Source organism: Cibotium barometz, chromosome 20, assembly GCF_041138505.1.
Source record: "Cibotium barometz isolate CiBa-2024 chromosome 20, ASM4113850v1, whole genome shotgun sequence".
NCBI lineage: Eukaryota > Viridiplantae > Streptophyta > Polypodiopsida > Cyatheales > Cibotiaceae > Cibotium > Cibotium barometz.
The window spans coordinates 12,708,652-12,720,431 of NC_141065.1; positions in this window are offsets into that span (position 1 = coordinate 12,708,652).

Here is an 11,780-nt window from a genome sequence, read left to right on the forward strand (position 1 = left end):
ACCAGATCTATGCTCGATTTCAGAAAACAACTCCAACTCTGTTCCAATATCTTCCTCGACGCACGCGTGGGTATCCTAGGCGACCCAGAGCCCGAGCACCGTATGGTCAGCACCCTCTAGGATCCTTCGCAGGTAACCTAGCGCTTCACGCATAGGCCGCTTCCTTGGCCCCTCATCCACCGTACCGGAAGCTCACCATTTTAATCGCACCGAGGCTGGTCAAGACCTCGGCCGACCTTGCTACGCGAGACGTCCTTCATTGACTCCCCGTCAGCAGTTGCAACTTTCTCATCACGACCTTAATCACAAGACGGTCAAAATGCTCCCCCCAGCATTCTTGACATAAAACAATCATTTACAGACAGCATTTACAAACAGTTTACAATACAATTTCTATTTTAACTTTCATTTTTTCACATTATCCCTCCTCAATCTACATTACTTATTCCATATTCCATTTATATGTATACTCATCCCATCACATCATTTCCATCTCATCACTTCAGATTCCCTCACATCACAATCGTATATTCACATCCATACATCCACAACTATATGCGTACATTCACATCTACATGCATACATCTACATCCCTATGCATACATCCACATCCACATTCACATTCACTTCTATACATCTACATCTACATGCATACATCCACCTCTACATCCATATCTACGTCTATACACCTACATCTACATGCATACATCCACCTCTACATCCATATCTACGTCTATACACCTACATCTACATGCATACATCCCTATCCACATCCACATCTACATCTATACATCTACATCTACATGTATACATATACATCTCCATTCACAACTACATCTACATGCATACATCCATATCTCCATTCCCATCTACATCTATACATCTACATCTACATGCATCCATCCACCTCCACATCCACATCTACATCTATACATCTACATCTACATGTATACATCCACATCTCCATTCACATCTACATCTATACCTCTACATCTACATGCATCCATCCACATCTCCATTTACATCCTCATCTACACATCTATTTCTACATGCATACATCCACATCCACATTCACATTCACCTCTATACATCTACATCTACATGCATACATCCACCTCCACATCCATATCTACGTCTATACACCTACATCTACATGCATACATCCCCATCCACATCCACATCTACATCTATACATCTACATCTACATGCAACATCCACATCTCCATGCATAATAAAATTCTTTTAATTAATCTAGGATGATAGTTCCTAGAATATGGTAGGAATTCTTCTTTTTATACTTTGAATGAACATATTTTATGCGTAATTTCTATAAAAATTTTGCCATAGCTCCGCTACTATGACTGATAAATCTCAATTTTTTTTTCTAAGGGATAAAGCTCATTATTAAAGAAATAATTAGAATGGTCTCTAATTGGATCATCAATCCATAATGGTCTCTAATTGGATCATCAATCCATAATGGTCTCTAATTGGATCATTAAGAAAACAATTAGAATGGTCTCTAATTGGGTCATCAATCCATAATGGATTGAATCATCAATGTGCATAAACTAAAAGCATAGCAAAAAGCCATTAATTTGGCCTCAAGCATAGCTTAATCTTGGATTAAGGAAAGGCTTTATGAAAAGTTCCATTTGGATTGAGAATGGTTCATGAGTATGACCATTTCTTGAGTGAGAGAGAGAAATTACATAAAAACCATTAGAATTTAAACATAAATGGAATTTAACTTCTATAGCATTTATTAAATTATGTAACTCTTCACTACTATTCACCAATTAACTTCAATAGCATTTAAAAAAAACCATACCAATTAAACTTCTCAAGCTTGAGAGGGGTTGAGAAGAGAGAATCATTGAGAAATTATAGAAAGATCAAAATTCAATATACTTACCTTATAATTTGCTTGATTCTTTATTCACGGTAGAGGCCCCCAACCAATCAATTGGTTTAGTATGTTGATGGAGCCACCAATGGGGATTGAAGAAAGAGAGAAGTATCAAAACTAGTGAATTATTAAAGAATTCACAACTCTTGGCTTAGGTAGAGTAGAGTAACAATGCATAATACACTCTATATTTTGGCTTAGGTGGAGTAGAGTAACAAGCATAAGACTCTATCTAATTTGGCTTAGGTGGAGTAGAGTAACAAGGCATAAGACTCTATCTAATTTGGCTTAGGTGGAGTAGAGTAACAAAGCATAAGACTCTATCTAATTTGGCTTAGGTGGAGTAGAGTGACAAAGCATAAGACACTATATTTTTTTCAACAAGGGGAGGCTTCTATTTATAGGAAAATTTGAGCTCCTAACCAAACAAACTGATTCTAGAATTTTCCAAGTCAGTTTGGTTGAATTTGGACTAGATTTGGACCTAGTTTGGTTACTTTTTGATTCGGTTTGGTTCCATTTTGATTTGGTTTGGTTCAAGAGAGATGAGAGATAAAAATATCACATTATTTTTGAGTTTAAAACTCATTCAAGCATGTGAAATATGCACCTCCTTTAAAGAATTCCCCTTCCTTACATATGTGTCAAAATTTTATTGCTCATAGTTTTTTACTAATAAACCTTGTACATTTTCAACTCTTCATCTTATGTGAAATATGCACCTCCTTTAAAGAACTCCTCTTCCTTACATATGTGTCATAGTTTTTTTTTACTAATAAGCCTTGTACATTTTCAACTCTTCATCTTATGTGAAATATGCACCTCCTTTAAAGAACTTCCCTTCCTTACATATGTGTTTATTTACTAATAAACCTTGTACATTTTCAACTCTTCATCTTATGTGAACATTTACTCAATTTTGGGTATCTTCTTTTACAATTTGGATTTATCTCCTCCCTACACATGGATTGATACTATTGGCCCATAGGAACCTTAATTGGACCATAATCAAAAAATTTCTGAAAATCTAAACCCTTTAGACTAAGGTTCTTTATACCTATTTCCAATTAACTCCAATTGCACATTGGAAAATTCTTTTTGAATTTCTGTTTCAGGGAAACTTATTTTAATAAGATGAGTTATTTTTCTATCCAAAAATATTCATAATCTGAATATTCTCTCTCTAGAATAATTTTCTCTCTCTAGGCTAAAACAATTAGAAACAAGGTCTTTATATTTCTGAAGAGGGATTGATTACAGGGGAAGATACTAGACATCAAAAAGGGGTTGGGGGAGGAATCTTATATTCTACCCCACTTAAAAAATGCGAGATGTCCTCATCTCGCAAACTGCGATAATTTTACAAGATGCACGAATATGAGATTTAGAGAAAAATTTTAATCAAGATTAACCACCAAGAAAAGTCTTAAAGAGAGCAAGATTCAAAATAAGAACAAGATTTAAACTTTATTCATTCTCGAAACTTATACAGTAAAGATAGAAGAACTCTTTACACTTCCATAAGCCCGTCCATCATATGGTCACAAAAGCAGTCCTCACAAGCTGCACAAGTATAGGGTAACTCATCTATGGGAATGATTCTGCTGGTTATTGCCGCACCTATCTCAGTGGTATGAGGTGATCTAACAAAAGGACCTCTGAGAGGCAAGCCAAAAACGGGATAAAGGCATATCTTCTCATGAGGAAGAAAACACGCCAGTAAGAAGACCCGCTCAGAAAACCCAAGATGCCTTGATCTCATGACGCAGTAGTATCGGGGACCCAAACCCAAAGCTTCAATAACCATGGCCAGGCGGACATTATTACGAAAGTGCTGCTGACCCCAGGGTGTTACCCTAGTTATGTCTTGATAGGTCCGCCATTTGGTCTGCGCTACAGAAGTTCCCAAGTGAGGGAAAAGTGAGCGCTCATACTATTCTATAAAATCTTTCTTCACAGACTCTCTTGCGTCTTGAAGGTGAGAAATCATCATGGATAAAACTAATTCCTGTTGCCAAGCCATGAAGGAGATTAAGAAAGAAAGGAGATTGATGGGAGTAAGATTACTGTGAGCGACAAGTAAAAGTTATGACTTATATAAAGGAAGGAGCTAGCGTAACCTAGAAGCCAACAGTAACTTGCCACTGAAGTTTTACCGTCTTTCTATGATTTGCGTTTGACACATTTTTCTATAGAAGGCATTAAGAATTTTGAGATGAGGAGATAAAAGAAACTTGTAGGCTAAGTCACCTACTTTCATTGAATTCAGATATAAGGATCACAATATCTGGGGGATAATTTCTTATACTCCCCAAGAGATAAAGAACTTCTTTTGAGCCGTACTCGGATGAAAACCAAAACCTTGATATCCAAAACACCGACTCTCACTTCTGAACTCATTGCTCTAAATCCTTAAAACAGGTGGGACTCCTGAGAAGTATTCTAGGAAAAGGGTCTTCCTTTTTTTAAACAAAAACTTTCTTTTATTTTAGAGAGGGAATAATTATAAGATCAGAAAGGGAGATTCTTACTCCTGTATACCTTGAAGGTTGGGGAGGAATCTTACATTCTACCCCACTTAAAAAGTGCGAGATGTCCTCATCTCGCAAGGTAGAGGACAGCTCTTTTTCTTAAGATCCAATTTTATTCTGGGTTCCTTATATCTTGGTCAACCCAACCGAACACTGGGATAAATATCCCTTATATAGAACTCATCATTAAATAACAATTCATTCAGGTCATATCATTCATATCTTTAACATGATAATGGTTCATTAGACCGAAAAGTTTCCTTCGGAACGTTCCTCCACGGAAATTTTAAGCAAGTTCTCAATTTGACATCCCTTAACTTGATCTACCGGTCAAGTATTGACAGTAGCAATCTGACAACACAACCCACTAATCTCATAGTGATTTGCTGAATTCGTTATCATCATTCTAGTTATGAATATCATCACAGGGACTCGTCCCATTCCCCCTCATTGTGGTTTCATTATATTTCAACTAATTTTTAAAATCAACATTTTTCAATCAGCATTTTCAATCAGAATCCAAATCAATTCATCAATTCTCAAACAGAATTAAAAATCATATCAATCACATTCGAAATCATCATCTGGATAGCATTAACACTTATAATTTCAAGTCTTAGATTTACTCGTATATACTGTCAGTAAAGAGCTGCAGTATACTCTCGGTATATACGGGTAGTCACGGCCCTTGGAATTATAAGGTAAATACTATCATGTCTAGGCCTCAAGCAAGTCAGGGATTCTATATAATTGCGGTACTTCCACAATTACCAAATTATGAATTTCAGTTTGAATATCAAATTGTATGAATTATATCACACAATTATAATCTTTTTGTGTTTCTTGATAAATTTTTGACATATTTGTCTTCTCAGTTGATCTTTATTAACCAAATGCTCTGATACCAACTGTAAGATCCCTGTTCCCACCGAGCAACGGATTCGGGGTACTGGCAGCGGAAGTAGCGCTTCTCACGCGGGACAGGGGTCCCACACTCGGGGCCTCGCCCACGGATATCCGGATAAGAGACTAGTCCGTCGGTTGTTCCAAAACTGAACCCGGAAAAACTTCCTTTACCGGAAAGCACGGGCGATTCCACCAGGATAACTTTTTACTCTAACGTAGTCAAGATCATTTCTGATCGAGATGATCCAATTACATCTATAAGGTACTTAGTCAGTTCAAGGAAGAAACTTGCACTTGGATCATTGGGATCAACGCTTTTTTTCCCATTCAAGAGGCACAGCCGTTGATTCCTATCCATAGAACAGTTACTATCCGGGATTTATTTTTTTTCTATCGTAAAAACAAAAGTTTGAGTCTCGATTTACGGATCCATCAGTCCAGCCTAACCCCATCCAATCCCATGGGTTAGCCAACCGCCCAACCACTGTAGTGATGGGATCCAACCGCCCAACCACTGTAGTGATGGGATCCAATTAAAAATTTGGTTAGGTTTTGTCCCGGGTACCAAGGAAAAGAGTTCCAAGGCCCCCTAGCCGGATGTTCATGCAAAATAAAACTAGTCACACCACTCACACACCCAATATGAAATTGCCTTTTTCAACCAGATTCAACCAGTTTAAAACAATCCTTTAATAAAACCATAGTATCATTGATCACCATCTTCCAATTTATCCAATTGATTCTTGATTTCCCATCATTCCTTCATCAGAGTATCTATGGCATCATTGGCAACTAGAACGCTCAGGAGCCGTTTCGATAGTTCCTAGCCCATAATACTTGGCAATATAATCACTTAACAAGATGGACTCTCGTTGAAGATCAGCAAGATCAACCAACAGATCCATATAAGGAGCCATGGACTCATCCATTGAAGACCAGCAAGGTCAATCAACCAGATCCATGCTCGATTTCAGAAAACAACTCCAACTCTGTTCCAATATCTTCCTCGACGCACGCGTGGGTATCCTAGGCGACCCAGAGCCCGAGCACCGTATGGTCAGCACCCTCTAGGATCCTTCGCAGGTAACCTAGCGCTTCACGCATAGGCCGCTTCCTTGGCCCCTCATCCACCGTACCGGAAGCTCACCATTTTAATCGCACCGAGGCTGGTCAAGACCTCGGCCGACCTTGCTACGCGAGACGTCCTTCATTGACTCCCCGTCATCAGTTGCAACTTTCTCATCACGACCTTAATCACAAGACGGTCAAAATGCTCCCCCCAGCATTCTTGACATAAAACAATCATTTACAGACAGCATTTACAAACAGTTTACAATACAATTTCTATTTTAACTTTCATTTTTTCACATTATCCCTCCTCAATCTACATTACTTATTCCATATTCCATTTATATGTATACTCATCCCATCACATCATTTCCATCTCATCACTTCAGATTCCCTCACATCACAATCGTATATTCACATCCATACATCCACAACTATATGCGTACATTCACATCTACATGCATACATCTACATCCCTATGCATACATCCACATCCACATTCACATTCACTTCTATACATCTACATCTACATGCATACATCCACCTCTACATCCATATCTACGTCTATACACCTACATCTACATGCATACATCCACCTCTACATCCATATCTACGTCTATACACCTACATCTACATGCATACATCCCTATCCACATCCACATCTACATCTATACATCTACATCTACATGTATACATATACATCTCCATTCACAACTACATCTACATGCATACATCCATATCTCCATTCCCATCTACATCTATACATCTACATCTACATGCATCCATCCACCTCCACATCCACATCTACATCTATACATCTACATCTACATGTATACATCCACATCTCCATTCACATCTACATCTATACCTCTACATCTACATGCATCCATCCACATCTCCATTTACATCCTCATCTACACATCTATTTCTACATGCATACATCCACATCCACATTCACATTCACCTCTATACATCTACATCTACATGCATACATCCACCTCCACATCCATATCTACGTCTATACACCTACATCTACATGCATACATCCCCATCCACATCCACATCTACATCTATACATCTACATCTACATGCAACATCCACATCTCCATGCATAATAAAATTCTTTTAATTAATCTAGGATGATAGTTCCTAGAATATGGTAGGAATTCTTCTTTTTATACTTTGAATGAATATATTTTATGCGTAATTTCTATAAAAATTTTTCCATAGCTCCGCTACTATGACTGATAAATCTCAATTTTTTTTTCTAAGGGATAAAGCTCATTATTAAAGAAATAATTAGAATGGTCTCTAATTGGATCATCAATCCATAATGGTCTCTAATTGGATCATCAATCCATAATGGTCTCTAATTGGATCATTAAGAAAACAATTAGAATGGTCTCTAATTGGGTCATCAATCCATAATGGATTGAATCATCAATGTGCATAAACTAAAAGCATAGCAAAAAGCCATTAATTTGGCCTCAAGCATAGCTTAATCTTGGATTAAGGAAAGGCTTTATGAAAAGTTCCATTTGGATTGAGAATGGTTCATGAGTATGACCATTTCTTGAGTGAGAGAGAGAAATTACATAAAAACCATTAGAATTTAAACATAAATGGAATTTAACTTCTATAGCATTTATTAAATTATGTAACTCTTCACTACTATTCACCAATTAACTTCAATAGCATTTAAAAAAAACCATACCAATTAAACTTCTCAAGCTTGAGAGGGGTTGAGAAGAGAGAATCATTGAGAAATTATAGAAAGATCAAAATTCAATATACTTACCTTATAATTTGCTTGATTCTTTATTCACGGTAGAGGCCCCCAACCAATCAATTGGTTTAGTATGTTGATGGAGCCACCAATGGGGATTGAAGAAAGAGAGAAGTATCAAAACTAGTGAATTATTAAAGAATTCACAACTCTTGGCTTAGGTAGAGTAGAGTAACAATGCATAATACACTCTATATTTTGGCTTAGGTGGAGTAGAGTAACAAGCATAAGACTCTATCTAATTTGGCTTAGGTGGAGTAGAGTAACAAGGCATAAGACTCTATCTAATTTGGCTTAGGTGGAGTAGAGTAACAAAGCATAAGACTCTATCTAATTTGGCTTAGGTGGAGTAGAGTGACAAAGCATAAGACACTATATTTTTTTCAACAAGGGGAGGCTTCTATTTATAGGAAAATTTGAGCTCCTAACCAAACAAACTGATTCTAGAATTTTCCAAGTCAGTTTGGTTGAATTTGGACTAGATTTGGACCTAGTTTGGTTACTTTTTGATTCGGTTTGGTTCCATTTTGATTTGGTTTGGTTCAAGAGAGATGAGAGATAAAAATATCACATTATTTTTGAGTTTAAAACTCATTCAAGCATGTGAAATATGCACCTCCTTTAAAGAATTCCCCTTCCTTACATATGTGTCAAAATTTTATTGCTCATAGTTTTTTACTAATAAACCTTGTACATTTTCAACTCTTCATCTTATGTGAAATATGCACCTCCTTTAAAGAACTCCTCTTCCTTACATATGTGTCATAGTTTTTTTTTACTAATAAGCCTTGTACATTTTCAACTCTTCATCTTATGTGAAATATGCACCTCCTTTAAAGAACTTCCCTTCCTTACATATGTGTTTATTTACTAATAAACCTTGTACATTTTCAACTCTTCATCTTATGTGAACATTTACTCAATTTTGGGTATCTTCTTTTACAATTTGGATTTATCTCCTCCCTACACATGGATTGATACTATTGGCCCATAGGAACCTTAATTGGACCATAATCAAAAAATTTCTGAAAATCTAAACCCTTTAGACTAAGGTTCTTTATACCTATTTCCAATTAACTCCAATTGCACATTGGAAAATTCTTTTTGAATTTCTGTTTCAGGGGAACTTATTTTAATAAGATGAGTTATTTTTCTATCCAAAAATATTCATAATCTGAATATTCTCTCTCTAGAATAATTTTCTCTCTCTAGGCTAAAACAATTAGAAACAAGGTCTTTATATTTCTGAAGAGGGATTGATTACAGGGGAAGATACTAGACATCAAAAAGGGGTTGGGGGAGGAATCTTATATTGATGGAGGTAAGCTTTCATGTCCTCCCATCTCAGACTATACCATTAACTTTCAATTTGGCGAGATCCATCTTACTGTACCCCGCACATGTTACACTACTCGTCCATAGAATCTGTCCAATTCAACACTCCCTCTCTCCAAGGTTTTTACCCTTGCCTCGAAATGGCTATGGTGGTTGTGACCCATATACGAAGTGCTTCCTTGACATCCTTATCCAATGCCTTAATTCTAGATATGACATCATCCATCCCTCATGATTATTCTAAAACAAAAGACCGTCGTAGGCTCGGCCAGCAATCGAGATCCTGTATCAAGGAATATAATGCCCCAGAGTCGTACACATCAATCTATGAACACTAAGGTCTCGTCGAGGTGGTGCTTAGAGAACTATCCCTCTTGTAACAGGCAGTTCACTAAGGATCATGGCAAAGGCAATGTTCTCTGCCAACCGCTCATGCCGACTATAGGTGGTGTGCCATGATCTACTGACTATCCTAAGCACACGTGTACCTCCGCCGATCATTCAGTAGTACTCAGAAAGTAGAGGCTCTCCAATTATCGAGCCGAGATGACTTAATCTGCGTAATGAAGGTGCTTGAAGGCAAAGGCTATCGTGTCATCCTCTAGAGACAGCTCAAGGACTCCAGATAGATAGGGTCTCACCATCCGATTTGCTGCTTTATCTGAAAGCGAAACTGGATAAGATACTGTAAGTTTTGGTTTTAGGCTAGAATAGGCACCGTTAGGGCCTCTTAGAGGTTGGTGGCACGAGAAGAAAGTTTTGAGTAAAAGAAAAAAGGGGAGGAAAATAAAGGAGGTACCTATTCTAGGGTTTGGATCCATTCGCGCTCTTGACAAGGATTTGATTCCCACGCTTTGTGCACTCAAGCCTTCTTTCACTCCACACTCTATGGTCATTTGCCTAGCCTGTTATCTTCACCATTAACCTTATCCTATTTTCTTGCACACATGTACACACCTTCGCTACACTGGTATTGAAAGAGGCTGCTTTCGTGCAAATTTTGCATACGCACATTTGGAGAGGATTTGAGGTCTAGAGGATCGATCACACATATTTTTAGTGATTGTTAGGCATGTTACATGGGGGTGAGGGGAGAGCGTGTTTTCAGGGATCTATTGTGGGTCTTGTTCACACGTGATTGCACCCTGTATGAGTCACGTGTGGGGCTTGTGTTGAGCATTGGTTGTGGCGTTTTTTCACACGCTTGTGCACTTTGGGTAGTGTTCACACACGACCATGGGTTATGATTCTTATTACTTTTACCCTTCAGTTGGGCACCATGGTACGACTTTGCATCATCATCGCGCGAGCAAGACGACATCGTTTTGATTGTTTTTTCGTTTACGATCGGATCATGGGAGAGCCGCTCGTGCACTATTATCGTCGCTCTACGATCGATATTATGAGTTGCCATTTTGTGTCATGGTTCACATATCTTTTGTCAATTTCACACGTACGTTTAGTAGTACTTCAAGGCTTAGGACCTCTATACCCTCATTTACAGACTCCACGCTATGAAGAGATGGCATACTCATGCCATTGTTGGACGTTGGAGCTTGTATGTTTGTTGCCTAGTCATATGAGGTGTTGTTTTGATGAGGAGGATATATGGTCCACATACGGCAACTTTGTTGACCCACTCTGTGCTCGAATGCGTTGACATAGAAGGTTCGGCATTGTTCGCATTCATGGGATGAGTCTTCTTTTGGTGACTTGTACGAGTGTCTGACACTCTTAAGCCGCCATGATTACGTACTTAATACTGTAGACTACATCAATGCACGGATCTGATGATGATGATGATGATGTATCTTATATAAACCCATACGCATGATGATCTATTACACACACATACGATGATATTGATGTATCACACACACATGTGCACATGATGATACATACACATATATTTGCACATGATGATATGGACACTGATGCTGACGTATGTGATAGCGATGTGTGTGAGCTAGATCATGTGGGCATGATCTGGAGAGGGGGCAGGGATGATGGCATCGAGCATTATGAGTGTTCATATATCTAGGCCTACCTTCTCATCATCCAATACATGACTTGGATCTAGAACATACTTCTTCTTTCTTCAAATGAGCTCGCATGAAAATACATTGTGGATCTTCAAGTATGGAGGAGGGATTAAAAGTTCACGAGCTCAATCTCCAACTTTCCTCGTATTCATGCACAGTCTATAACTTAATCTCCAACTTTCCTCATATTTGTGTAGGGTTTA